The 15,447-nt window shown below is 33.9% G+C and overlaps 1 protein-coding gene across 3 annotated transcripts in view; it reads right to left on the bottom strand.

The window, feature by feature from the left end:
• LINGO2 (leucine rich repeat and Ig domain containing 2) overlaps positions 1-15,447 on the bottom strand; it is a 1,340,276-nt gene that overhangs the window by 779,903 nt on the left and 544,926 nt on the right. For all 3 annotated transcript variants that reach the window (XR_009215357.1, XM_058445803.1, XM_032164210.2), the window contains exon 3: positions 5,935-6,015. The gene's annotated coding sequence lies outside the window, so the exon portion shown is untranslated. The remainder of the gene's footprint in view (positions 1-5,934; positions 6,016-15,447) is intronic.

The raw sequence follows: 15,447 nt of genomic DNA, 5'->3' as shown, positions 1-15,447 counted from the left end.
ATGGCTAAGGGAATCTAGGATGATTGGACTTCTTCCTCAGCCCACAGTACTGCTTTTTTTGTGACTCCTAGGAGAACTATCTGCAAGGAACAATGACAGTCTTTGGGACCTAAATGCTAATATAGAGAGCTGTGATAAACGGGGCTGGAACCAGAGTCTAGGTTAGAAGCCTGACAGACCTCTACTACTCACTCACAATTTAAGCCCACATAGTAGATTTTAGGTTGATCAGATTGGATGACTTCAAGGGAAAAATAGAGAGAGAATAGGGAATAAAACCTTGGTCAGCTTAACATTTTGACATAAGATAAAAAGGAGAAGAGTGTATTAGAAAGAAGGATGATCGGGCTTCTCCATGTGGAAGGGCCTTTCAGTTTGAAAGGAAAAGAAAGAAACATACACAAATTTTCATCAAATGGCTATCGCACAGAACCAAGGAATCTCTCCAATGAGATCATCATATCCTCTTCTTGGGGACTAGATTTTTTTGTGTCCCAGAATGCTCTTTCTGCAGTAATTATACAGATATTCCAGATATTGACCTTATTATAATTCAGGTCCCAGCTTAAAATATATCTACAGTGACAACACAATTCAAAGTAGCCAGCTCGTCAAGCTCTCACCTAGTTTTACTTTTAACTGAGCACTTATTACTGAATATTTTCTTTCACAAATTTTTATCATTAATGGACTCCATACCAAAACTACCCATCTAGAACATAAGGTCTATGACAACAAGGACTTCATCTGTATTATTTATGTATGTGTTTATATATATATATATATATATATATGAACTCATATATAAGTTATAAGCGAACACAATAGGTACTCAATAAAGATTTAGTAAATAAATACATGTATGAAAATGTGTTTTAGTAGGCCAAAAAAGGTGGTTGAAAAAGAGATGCTTCTTGAGAACTTAATATTGACGATAGCTGACATTTATCAAGAGTGTTAATCTTCAGAACAAAACCATAAAATAAACACTGAAGAGAAAAATGCAGTGGCAACCGGATCAAATCTACTCTAGATCTAACTAAAAGATATGGGATCCATACCTAGACTGATCTCAGAGCAGCTATGTTTCACTACCATGTATGCCATTAGATTATGTTTACATGCCAAATACGTGCAACAGATTTAGTTCTGAAATTCCTTGTATTCCACACACACATGCAAATAAATCTATTGCATGATCCAATAGAATCATAAGTTAAAAATAAATGAGTTGCCATAAAAAACCTTGCTATTTGGGGTGGTGAGACTGAAGGAAAATATATAGCATGGTCTCCTTAATGGAGAAACTTCATAAAGGATGAAGAAAATCACACCATGAATTACACGATGAATAATATTACTAAATGTAAGCATGAACTTCCAGCATTTATAATACATGTCAGTGTAAGTTGATAGCATTGATCCAAGTTTTGGTTTAGTGAAAGCACTTCTATGGAGAAAATATAAAGCTTTTAATAGCCTTGTTTAATCAATTGGTAAAATTTAAGCTATGTAGATGAATGAAAAGGATTCATATCATTCAGGCAATCATTCCTCAATATTATTTCTGACACCTACATTGATGATCAAGATTGGCTGGTAGAAGTTATGATGTATATATTTTATGATGAGTACCAGACTATAGATATTTGGTGCTACTTTTTTTTTTTTTTGAGACGGAGTTTCATTCTTGTTGCCCAGGCTGGAGTGCAATGGCGCGATCTCAGCTCACTGCAACCTCCGCCTCCAGGTTCAAGCGATTCTCCTGCCTCAGCCTCCTGAGTAGCTGGGATTACACACATGCACCACCATACCCAGCTAATTTTTGTATTTTTAGTAGAGATGGGGTTTCACCATCTTGGCCAGGCTGGTCTAGAACTCCTGACCTCAGGTAATCGACCCTCCTCGGCCTCCCAAAATGTTGGGATTACAGGCGTGAGTCACTGTGCCCGGCTTAGTGTTACTTTTTAAGAATGTATTCATGAGTTTGAAAGCATGCATAATTTCGGTAACTTCTCAGAAGCTGATATGCTTAATCAGAATATATACCTGAACATGCACTATTATACTTCTGCAGAGACATACAAATGGAAATATATACAACCAATGTCAAGACTTTCCTTTGAAAATAACTCCAGTTTTATCCAATACATGAAAAGAAGTCTGATTAATGGCCAACACTTCATCCAATCTAGAACCCTATATCAATAGAAAATAATAAGTAAAATACCCATAAAATATTTGACATTAATGTATGCTTTAAAATGGCTCTAAAATGTACTTCTAGTTAACTAAATAATTGTTAGGCTCTAGTTCAAGGTCAGTTAAGTGGCAAAGCATATATTCTGTAATAGTTTATTTGAAATCACTCTTTCCTACCATCTTTGGTTGTACTATGAGCGTCAATGACATCATATGGAGAGCAGTACTTTTATTATCCTTTTTTTCCACAGACTAGTAAACTAAGCCTCAGAGACCTCATATAAATTGCAAAAGTGACATATCCAGAAAGTAGAGACCCAGGTACACTGGATCTGGATCTGGGATTGTAACCACTGAAATATTTTGCCTTACTTTTGTCAGTTTTTCTCGGCTAGATAAAACTAATACATGTTTAAGCACAGTAAATAGTTGGCTTCAGGTTCATATCCTAGTGACAGAATGAAAATACAATTCTAGCATTTTTGAAATGAATATTCTTTATATTAAAATCACTTTAAATTAAGAAAACATATAGCTTAAAAAGTATCACTTAGTATTAAATAAAATGTATATAAAGGCTATTTCTCCACATAAAAGATCATCAAAGACTTATAGAATAATAAAAGAGATGTGAAGTGTTATTTCTTCAAACACTGGTTGACAAATGCCTCTCTGTGAGAAGCACTTGGCTGGCCAAACAAACACACCAACTATTATCTCTAGAGTCAGTAGTCAATTCTTCATGTAACAGCCCACTCTGTTTATACAGAAATTGTAATTTTCACAGTTATTTCTCACTTTAAACCCATGTAATATTATTTTTAAAACCTTTCTCATATTGGGTCACATTTCATCCAAATGTCTCATGGCCTCCCTTAGAAACACAGCTATAAAATCGAATCTCCTTTTCACCTGACATCATTTAAAACATTTACAGAGAGTTACCATCATCTCTTACACTTTTAAATCTTACTTCCTCCAAACAGGTCATATCTAATCCTCTCAAACCTTCAAATTCCCACTGGGCACGGTGGCTCACGCTTGTAATCCCAGCACTTTGGGATGCCGTGGCAAGTGGATCATTTGAGGTCAGGAGTTCATGAGCAGTCTGGCCAACCTGATGAAACCCCATCTCCACTAAAAATTCAAAAATTAGCTGGGCATGGTACTGCATGCCTGTAGTCCCAGCTACTCAGAGGACTGAGACATGAGAATTGCCTGAACCCAGAAGGAGGAGGTTGCAGTGAGCCAAGATTGTGCCACTGCACCCCAGCCTCGGAAACAGAGTGAGCCTCCATCAAAAAAAAAAAAAAAAAACCTTGAAATTCCCAAATTATAATGTCTGTTCTGGGCAGTTATCCTTGGGTTTATCAATGTTCTTCTTCAACTGTGGACTGAGCTAACAGTGTTGGGCATGTTCTTCTATACACACTGCTGACCTATTTTACAGCTTGCTTAATATGTCTGCGTTGTCATCTACATTTCAACTGCATGTTAGTTATCACACCAGTGACATCTTCTCAATGTACACCTATGACTCTTTGGATAACAAAATGTTTCTGCTATATTCACAATTTTTCTAGCTCTTAACTGATATCATGGATTTTTTTTTAATATTCTGGATGGCTTTAGAATGGAGAAAATAATCTTTAAAACCCCACCAAAGATTTTGAGGAAATAAAGACCTTTATTTTTCTTGGAGATTAGCAATAAAATAATAGGTAAATAATTCAGTACCCGAGGTGGAGTGGTAGTAGGGGAAGGTTAAAATCTCCTTTTCTTATTTTAAATGAAATCTTATCTGTAGGCAAAAGAAAAGGAACCAGTGCCGTGGGGTGAAGAGGATGAAAATGGAAGTGAAAATGAACTTAATAATTAGAACAAGAACCTAGAGGATATTGACCTATCATTTCACTCTCCCTATGTTACTTGCCTTAAACTTTGGTTAAAATAAATTTCTCAGTACAGAAAAATTTGCATATGGATTTGATTTTTTTAAAATCCCATAAAAATGAAATAAAATATTAATTTTTAAATAACTTCTAATAATTTCTTAGATTAATAATGTGTGTTTCACTTTCAGCTGATAAAAAAAACACCTCCTAACTATATGCTCTGAAGGTACATCTAAAAACAACTAGTGTCCATTGGGTTCACAATCAGAGATATATTGTAGAATGTCACATAAATTCAAGCAGGAAAAAAAGGTTTTAGTTTACCAGGATTACTTAAGCTGACTAAAGAAACTGTGAAAGAGTATTCTCAGATATATTCAAAAAAGCAATTACATTTCACTGTGTCTTGAAATCATTTCAAATTTATCATATTTTAAGTGCCATTAAATGTTCTTTTTGATTGGAAGAGCCCTATAAATGACAGGCAGTTTTTGCTGTGCAAATTAGCAGTTTCCCCTAATTCTTTTCACAAGACTGTCAATTTTTAGTTATTATCTCATCCAAGTTCACATAATGGAGACTCTTGTAAATTATGAACCTTATGCCTCATTGTGCAGTTCACAATTTAAATTTTATCAATGATGCCTTTAATTTTTTAAAAAATTGACCAATATTGTGTATTTTGTACCTGTTTAATTTACCCTAGTTACCCCTGAAATATAATTATTTTTTATATTTTAATCTATATTTCCACATATGAAGAATGCCAGTTTTCTTTGAACCCCAAGATCCCATCCTAGACTAATGTGTACGTGTATTTGTGTGTCTATGTGTGTATTCAACATTCCTACCTGAGTAATCACCTAAGTACAACTCCCTGCTTCCTGGCTATTATTGTTTGAGACGAGCGGACTTGGCTGAAAGCAAGCATATTCCCTTTTTAGAAAACTTATTTTTTTCAGAAGAAAATTTTGTATTAGTGCTCCATTTCTTAGCCTTCATGAGGACACAAGTGATGCAGTTCTATATACCTTTCTTTAGTTCAATTAAATAAGACATTTCTTAACAGTTATGAGCTAAACTTAATCTTCCTGGGCACCACTGGATTTCTTTGTTTTTTTCTCTGTAATTTCAGGTAGTAAAAAGAAAACACCAGTTGTAAATATCACAATATATAGTTTCCAATAGTTGGAAGAAATATGAAAATACAAAAACAAAAATACCCATTGTGATGCTTGGTAAGTGGTCACTAGCAGAGAAGGCAAAGATAAAGAAACTAACAAGACATTCCAAGAAAAGGAAGTCACTCCCATCACACATACACAAGCCACCGTAAGGCCGCTAGTACTAGTGGGAGAAATAAAAAGAAAAGGAACTCAGCTTTCATTGAAAATGTACAGTACCTCCTATATAAATTTAAATTTATATACCTCTTATATCACGACTTTTATTGTATGTATTAATAAAGAAACATCTTCAGCCACCGCACTTTCAAATGTATATTAGAACATGGTAAAATGGTGTTTTAATGGATAAAAATGACATTAAGCAAACAGAAACAGTATACAGACTGTCAGAAACATATCATCACATATATAATAGCTTTACAGAGAAAAATTTATAAACCTAGCAGTGGATTGTCAACATGCCAATAACTTCCTCCAGTCACTTTGGGGCACACAAATTAGAGGAACTAATTAAATATTTGATTAAATTAATTAAATATATGATTAAATTAAATTATCCACTTCCTTGGAATAATAAAAATAAGTTTTAAAATAAAAAATCCTATTTCATTTCATCCTGAAAATACAACTGAAACAAATTTGGCATTTACCTCATGTGATTAAAAATCCACTGGACACTTTAGAAGTGCAGGCAGCTCATGATACAGCTTTCTGATGGCACTCATCAATTCCTACAAATAACAAGAGGGTGAAAGAGAATATTCAGAGCAATATATGTCTTTGTAAAATGATGGTGATTAGCTATGAAATTTTTATGATCATTTTACTGCCTTTTAAGAAATATCTGACTATATATTGCTGTTATAATAGCTTTTGTTAAATGTGCAATATAGCAATGAAAATTATGTCTGTCTGGGACTTCCGAGGTACTAAAATAGATCCCAGATTATGACATACTGCAAGACATCAAACCACACAATAGCATGTTATTTTACTGAGAAAGGCTGTTGGACTATAAAAATAAAATAATTTGTAAATGAAATGTTTTCTTATGTGCGTTACCACATCAAATCATTTTTCTAGTCATGATGCTAAGTTATAAGAAGTAAAGGGTTTGGTTTTTACCACTGGCTACTTTAACCAAATTTTAGCAAAATATCTCATAGATTTCCCAGGGAAGAGCCATAAAATGTGGGAAATGATGGTTATCCATCTGATAAGTTAATATGCAATATGGTAGGTTTTAACTTATCAAATGAATGGGTGTTATTTCCTACATTTCATGAATCTTCCTCAGGGAGACATAGAAAATAAGATAGATATGCTTGCTAAAATAACAAGATACTTTATAGTATACACAGTAGAAAATTATATAGCAACTCAAACCTTTACAGTTTCAATTATCTGGGGAAGAAACTTTTCAAAAAAGCAGTATTTTCTCCCATCTACTTGATAAAAGAGAAATAAAATGATAAGCAAGATAGATGAGTATTTTGTTGCTGCATATTGCCACTTTCCCATGTTTCCCATACACAGATATGTAGGCTGATAACTGCATAGCATCCCTTTTCTACATGCCCATTACTCCAAGCCTCACACATGTTAAATTCAGGCACAAATCTCAGTGAATCAGCACCATGGACGTCTGCTCGACCTTTCCCCTCTGCACATCCCCGACCCTTCCTATAAATCTCTCACTCTTTAGGTGACAAAAAAAGTCAGGATAGAATAAAAAGGGATGGTAGAAAGATGGTGCTCCTCTAATGATAATAGCAAAGACATATAATAAATCTAAATGCTCACCAATGGCAGATTGGATAAACAAAATGTGGTACATACCAACACAAAATGCTATGCAGTCATAAAAAAGAAAAAGATTATGACCTTTGCAGCAACATGGACAGAGCTGGAGGCCATTATCTTAAGCAAGAAAAAAAAAAATAAATACAGGAACAGAAAACCAAATACCACATGTTCTCACTTATAAGTGGAAGCTAAACAATGAGAATACATGGATACAAAGAAGGAAACAACAGACATGGGGGCCTATTTGAGAGTGGAGGGTGGGAGGAGGGAGAGAATCAAAAAATTATGTATCATGTACTATGCCTATTCATCAGGTGATGAAATAACCTGTACAAGAAGCCCATGTGACACGCATTTCCCTATATAACAAACCTGAACATGTACCCCAAATCTAGAATAAGAGTTAAAAAAAAGTGGTACTCAACTAAGAAGTATAACTTTGTCAAGGCACATATAGAAGATTGGAACATAAATACATGAGCATTTTCTTACCAGAGGAGAAGTCATAAAAGTTCATGCTTTAAGTGTTGGATTTATAAAAATTATATTTTCATTTCAATTTTTCTAAAAGCTACTATCAGGAATTAAATATATATTTCTTATTATGTGCTTTGTGTCTTTTGTTTGTTTGGAGGTATTATAACTCACTTTGAGGAAAAGATGCTTTATAGCCAAGTAAATTCAGTATAGTGAATAACATGTCCTGTTAGGTTCTAGAAAGAAATCAGAAGCTACACTTCCATTAGGGGGAAACAGAAAGAAAGTGGCAACCACTTTTAGCAAGAAAGGGAGCATTCATACGTTCCGAATAGTAGGACACTAGGCAGAAAAACCCTAAAACCCCAGGAATGGTTGCATTGCATTTTATGAATTGCTGCATATGTTGCAGAAACATTCTGTTTTCCTGAGAATGCAACTTCTACAATGCCTGGTTGTCTTCTAAATCTGTACAGTATTCACTTTTTTTGTGCCCTGTTTTATTTTATAACTTATAAATTTACAGCAAACAACTCTAACTCTTTATTGGAAGCTCACTGTAACAAGTGCTGTGATAGGCACTTTCATATGCATATCTCATTTAATCAACAAGATATGTACACTTTCACACTTTGTAACCATTGGCTTATATATTGGATATCTCAGCATACAAATCTTAAATTATAAGTTGTATGTTCCATGAAACAAAGTGCTGTTTCCTATTCATTATAAGTTTTAAGTTCCATATCTTTGATTTGATTAAAGTGCTTTCTGAATGTCTAAAGTGTTTATTGAGTGTTTTAAAATATATATGGAATGTGAAAATTATTCAACTAAATCCATGATCTATTTATTTGAAATGTGAATTTTAGCATTACAGTGGAGAGAATCCTGAAACCTCATAAGATCTTTTGTTTATTATCATATTTATAGATTAGATATATGATATCTTTGAGGAAGAAGAAATATACATTATAGTTACAACCCACAAACCAGAAATTCCTAATTCTTTGGAAGAAAACAATTTTAACTAAGACTCAATATTATTTGAGGGATATGAAAAATAAGTTATGTTGGTGAAGTAAAGAGTATGAATGCAAAAGAAGAAACGAGATAAACAGGATTAAAAGGAGACTATTTTTCTAAATAGAAAACTAAATGGTCAAGTGAGTGGATAAAGAAGTTGGGTGAAATGTGTTGACAAAACTTACCTTAGAATTGTGTTTATAGGGTATTTTTTAAAGGGGAGTTTAAGTAGTACAATTTTCTAAGTAGAAATTCCTTCAGGGTTTTGTGGGTTAATAACAAAATAATGGAGAAAAGAAATCAAAGCTGTAATTCCTAAAAAAGTAAGTCAAAGTTTACAGTGATGGGGCATCACATTCTGTATTAAATGATAACACCAGATGAGAAGCCAGGCCCAGATGTAATCCTAGGTCACGTGATTTATTAGATTCTTCTCACCAAAATGATTTAGAGAAACAGCAGAAAAATATTAGTCATAGAATAAATATTGTTCAGGCCAGGTGTGGTGGCTCACATCTGTAATCCCAGCACTTTGGGAGGCCGAGGTGGGCGGATCACCTGAGGTCAGTAGTTTGAGACTAGCCTGGCCAACACAGAGAAACCTTGTCTCTACTAAAAATAAAAACATTAGCGAGTTGTGGTGGCATGTGCCTGTAATTCCAGCTACTTGGGAGGCTGAGATAGAAGAATTGCTTGAATCCGGGAGGCAGAAACTGCAGTGAGCCAAGATCATGCCACTACACTCCACCCTGGGAAACACAGTGAGACTCTGTCGCAATAATAATAATAATAATAAAATTGTTCAGAGGATAAAAGAGAAAAATATGAAAAATCAGTTTCACAAGAATTGGTAGATGTAGCTCAACTGAGCTGGGACAAGACAGAACAAAAACATAAGAAGCGATACCCTCAACACTTTAATCAACACAATTCAAGGTAAGTGATAATGTTTATAAACAAAAGACAAGAACTGGGAATTTGATGAACGTGTATTTTCAAGCAGTTAATAGACAAAAGATACCCCCAAACCATGTGTAAAATAAAAAATAAAAAAATCCATCCATATGCTTAGTATGGTCAATAAAATCTAAAATAGTCAGTGTACCTAATTAAAAAAAAAAAAATACAGATCCAGTCTCATAGTCTTCATGATTTAATGGTGAAGAGAGAAAACAATGTTAAAGAGAGGTGAACATGCCGTAACAGTAACTATAGAGGATTAATATTTTTAAACTACAAACAGGCATGAATCACTCCCCATTCAAACAAACGTGACTCTAACTTCAAGGCTAGCAATATGTAAATGCAATTTATAAAATAATAACTGTGGCTCTGCTGACTTCTTATACAATACATGTAATAATCTTTAAGGATAAACAATACTTTAAATTGATTCGAACTGGAGTAAGCATATCATTTAGGTTTATAGTGATATTCTAGGAATAATTTGAAAAGGAAGGAAACGATCTCCCTAGAACTTCAGTGCTACTTGAAGTTTAGAAGGAAAAATATCAACCTAGACTTGAGTGTTTCTAGGTAGAAATAGTCTGTAGTTATTAATTATGTCTCTACAAGTGTTTCAGAGAAAAGATTTGAAAACCCCTGTTTTAAATAAAAAGGTACACATTTTTTACCATTTTCTCTGTCTTTTTCCACCACATTTTACAGTGATTCTCACACTTTATTTCAAGGTGGGGAAAAAGGGAGAATACTTTTCCAGAGAAAATATATACTATATGACATCTTCTCTCAAAAGCAAATGAATCCTCTAATTTATTTAAATGTTTATTTATGATTATTTATACTTCATATACAGTAATCTAGAGCATTAATACATGGCATGACATAGACTTTAACACATGATGCAGAGCTCATCATGGTCAAAAGGTCTGGCTGGTAAATTTCTTGGATGATTGCATAAGGCTAATAAAACAGCATCACTAAAGGATCATCCAAAAGATTGGCAGCCTCTCACTTGAAGCTCCATTAATATTTTGGAGAGTGTAGAATGTGACCTACAGAAATGGTCTACACTACATTGGGGAAAGAGGGTCTCTCATACATCGAGTAGACCAAATATTTTGAATTGTTACATGTAATCCGCATCTTCTGTCATATTATGTTTTTTCTTTTCAGTTACAGAAGGAAGAAGAGAAATAACACACGTACTATGTACCTAGATATGATACCTAGTGCTTTAAAAACATTATCTAATTTATTCCTCAAGAAATAAATTATGTGAGAAAGGCAGTATTATCCCACTTCACAAATATATAACTGAGGCTTAGAAAGTGATGCATTTATTTTCTCACAATTACAGATCTTTCCATTATTTATCACTGCCTTTAAAGTTTCAAAAGTGAATGGCTTTGGAGTGGGAACAAACGTTAAATTGAATGCAGTGGTACCTAATAAAACTTGAAACCTGTAATCATTGCAGTTGATCAAAGTTGGATGATTTCGTGTTTTATTTTCAATATTTCGTGATTGTTAAATAAAAGTCAAGTTCTAAATAAAAGCTTGCTCTTTCTTTTATTTGTTGTTTTGGCTTTTTGAAAGGATGGTTATTAAAATGTAATATAATCTGTTTCCCTAATTAATATTAACTTTTAAACAAACAAAAGTTTATAAAATTAATATTAAGTTTAAAATATACAAAAGTTTATAGAAATATAACATTTTGCGGTGGCTCACGCCTGTAATCCCAGCACTTTGGGAGGCTGAGACGGGCAGATCACCTGAGGTCAGGAGTTTGAGACCAGCCTGGACAACATGGTGAAACCCTGTCTCTACCGAATATACAAAACTTAGCCGGGTGTGGTGGCAGGCATCTGTAATCCTAGCTACTCGCGAGGCTGAGGCAGGAGAATCGCTTGAACCTGGGAGGCGGAGGTTGCAGTGAGCCGAAGTCGTGCCACTGCACTCCAGCCTGGGTGACAGAGCAAGACTCTATCTCAAAAAAAAAGAAAAAAAAAAAAATATATATATATACACATACACAGATATATTATGTATTTATACATTTAAAAATAACATTTTAAATAAGGCATTTTACATGAAATCTAGCTGTTTCAATTAATAATATGATATTCCTAACAAACTGACATAACAGAAATGACATTTCCTTGGAACTTATATTTATTTAATATTACTTTTCCATTAGAATAGAAAAACTGAAACATGCCATTCATTCAATTTTAATTATAATATAATAAAACAGCTTTATAAATTCTTAATTCTAATAGCATAAAATAGTTATGCTAATATTAAAAATTACATTATATGATGTCTAATTTTAAGACAGCAAATTAGCTATATCATTTGCTGGAGCAATAGAGAGAAGACAGGAACCTAGGAAAAACATATTCAATGAATAATTTGACTCTGTCATTCACTGAACTTCTTAATATTAAAAACAAACATTTTTCCAACTTAAAAAAAAGCACAATGACAGTACTACTTGATTGACTCTCTCTATAGGTGCCACCTGAAACACGTTGTCATAAACCATACCAAAAGAGAATCTTACATTTTTACTACACTAAATTCTAAATCCTATTTTAGTATAGAATGCACATTGCCTGTTCTTCAATAAATAAATCCAGTAATAAAATAATAAAAGAAGGCATTTTGACTCTTCTTTTATAAGTTGCCTGCCTTTAAAATATTTGTTGTTGTGGTGGTGTTGGTGGTGGTGGTGGCTCCGAGATTTATGAAGACTTCACTCTGGATTGCTTTGGTGGCTTACATTTCCTTTCGTTTTTGCCTTTTTTAGAGAGGTACATAATTGGATATTGGCATTTTATTTGCTTTAATCTTTTGAAAACCCAAGAGTGAAAGCCACACATCATTTTCTTTTTATTAGGTTAATCGAGTTAAAAATTTTCATTGTGTTTAAACTTTTAAAAGTTGAATTTCTGCTATAGCTACACATTTTCTTAAGTGGATGGCATATATTCTTTGGTCTTAAAACATATGTTTATAAACTCTATCTCTTTAAATTACACACAAACAAACACATACACAAAACTTTTGTGTCTTGTATAACATTAGCAAAATAATAGCGATAATTAACGGTATGCTTTCTGTATGCCAGGCACTGTTCTAAGTACATTACATTTATCTGCATGCTTAATTCTCACAACAGTCCAAATATATTATTTTATCCCAATTGAAAGATAAAAAGTTGTGGCACAGAGGGATTAACTAACCAGACAAGTAAAGAGCTAAGATTTAAACCAAGGTGGTTTGACTTCAGAGTGTGAGCTACTAAGAATTGCTACACTATCTCTGATTAAAAGATACCAGTAATGGCGTTCGGGTAACAATTGTGCAGACATGTTCCTTAACCAAAAATATCAAATCATTAAAAATGCGATAGAGTGGCAGAAATAGTTGAGTGAGAAACAACAGAGCTGAAGCTATCTGAAGGCATGGGCTATTCCTGCTTACTTTATCTCATATTCACAATATTGGTAGAGCATCTAAGACAAAGTAAGCCAGTATCCAAGAAATATTTGTTGTATGAGTGATTAATAAAGAAAGAGGCTTATATGAGTACTAGTATTTCTGCACATCTTGGCTGGAAGTGCAAACTTAACACACTAGTCCAGATTCAGCACCTATTTTCAGTGGATTCACACTCTCACCTTCAACTACACTAACACTCTCAGATAATCCCTTGAGCCCTGGCCACCTGTGTTCCATTTACAACTGCCTATATTCATATTCATTAAAGCCTTTTATGCTACAGTCATTTAATAAACTGCTCTAATGAAAAAAATCCATTGTAATTTCATTTAATATAGGTAATTTTAACACAGGTTTTTGATAGAAAATATCATAATTCGGGATAGTAATTCTAATGGATCAGGCAGTAACACCATAAACCAGAAATCCAAACCAAGAAGCCAATACCCTGGGATGTCCTGAGTTCCCCCTTCTCTCTCACCTCCCCGGAAGCATCCCGAATCCATCTACATGTTATCACTATTACTGCCACCCCCACTCCAAGCTGTTACCTTTCTCATGGATTATTCTGATGGTCTCCTAACTAGTCTTTCTTCTTGGGCTCCTGACTTTTCAATCTATTCTCTACCTTCCAACCAAAATTATCTTAAAGTATCAATTGGATCATGTCTTTCCACAAATGACTCCCTGTTGTGCTTTGAATATTTAAAAAAAAAATCTTTATTTTTTAATGTTTAATCTAAAAGGCCTGGCCTGATCTGTCACAGTCAACCTTTCCAGCCTCACCTTCTGGCCTGCTCTCCCTCTCTCACCAGGCTCCATCTGTGCTGAAAGCTTCACTCTATTTCAAAGCCCTTACATGGGCTGTTAGCACTGTTAGAGCAATCCTTTCCATTCCTTGCTTAGTCATTTCCTGCTTTCCTCAGGTATCAGCTTAAATGCCACTTCCAAATGAACACCTCATTTTAAATGGGAGTGCTTTTTGATATTCTGTTTGGCTTCCTGAAGTTTTCATCCCTGTCTATTTTTCATAATAGAGTGGTTTTGAGCACAAGATTTATGCCCAGACTTACTGAGTTTAAATCTTGAGTGCATCGCTTGCTAGACTGCATGATGTTAGGGAAGCTGTAAACATTGTTATGCTCTAGTTTCCTTATCTAGAAAATCAGATAAAATATCATTTACCTAAAGGGATGGTTGTGAGGACTGAGTTAATACAACTAAGCACTCAGAACAGGGCTTTGCACATCAAATACTCAATAAATGGAACTGTCATTAATAAGTGAAATTATATTTATTTGAGTAATCTTTTGATTATGTTTTGCTTTCCTGACAAACATGCAAACTTAAGATGAGCTGGAGCTCTGGCTATATTGTTACCCAACCACAAACTTGGTGCCTCGACAGTACTTTGCTTAGAAAAACTCATTACATATTTATTTAATTAATCAGGTAAATAAATGTGTGAATCTATAAATACATATAATAAATAATTTTAAAATAAAATATTACAGATCAGCAATTTTGGGGAGGGTGGATCTTTGATATCCACAAAATCATAGAATATGTGGCAGTCTGCTTCACTTCTTTGGAAGGTTCCCTGGATCTAAAGAAAATTTTGATATCGTGTTCAGTCAACTCTCTCTCAACCCAAAGATATTTGAGAAATGACTGTAAAACACCTAGAGAAATTCCTGGCAGGTCATCTCATCTTCTTTCACTAATGGCAAATTTGGTCATTAGTGAGTACAAAAACTTTGAAGACTTTCAGAAATAAAATTCTAATACAATATTTCTAAGTTTTAAAGAAATCTTTTCACCATAATCAAAGCTACAACAAAGTTCCTTGAGGCTAGACTTTATTCCAAGAAAATCTCAAAACTCAACTTCCCACATGATTTATCTTCTAATCTTCTAACTTTGGCTCTGATTTCTTTGTATTGCTGTTTTGTAGATGTCACCTTATCATGCATAGTCAATGAGGATGTCTTGCTGATGCTTTTCAGAAAACTATTGCTATCCCAATCGTCAAAAGGGAAAGTATAAGATTCCAGATACCTAGAGTTCCTAGCCCTTAAAAGATAGAAATAGCACTTTTTTGAGGTATGACTGGCATATGAAAAGCTATACATATCTAATGTATACAACCTCATGAGTTTGAAGATAACTTTACACTTGTGAAACAACCATCACCTCACATATACAAAAATAATGATAAAGAGGGTTTATAATTTTTAATACTTTAATTAAATGTAGATAAAAACATGAAAAGAAAGTGTTATACTAAAGACTATTAAGTTGCTTTGTAATGCTTTTTTAAGAATATTAATTAGGAGGCCTGCCCTAAAAGAGCTCCTGAAGGAAGCACTAAACATGGAAAGGAA

Source organism: Hylobates moloch, unplaced genomic scaffold, assembly GCF_009828535.3.
Source record: "Hylobates moloch isolate HMO894 unplaced genomic scaffold, HMol_V3 SCAFFOLD_10, whole genome shotgun sequence".
Classification (NCBI taxonomy): Eukaryota; Metazoa; Chordata; class Mammalia; order Primates; family Hylobatidae; genus Hylobates; species Hylobates moloch.
The sequence above is the reverse complement of the archived record's forward strand: the minus strand, read 5'-3'. Positions and strand labels throughout refer to the sequence as shown.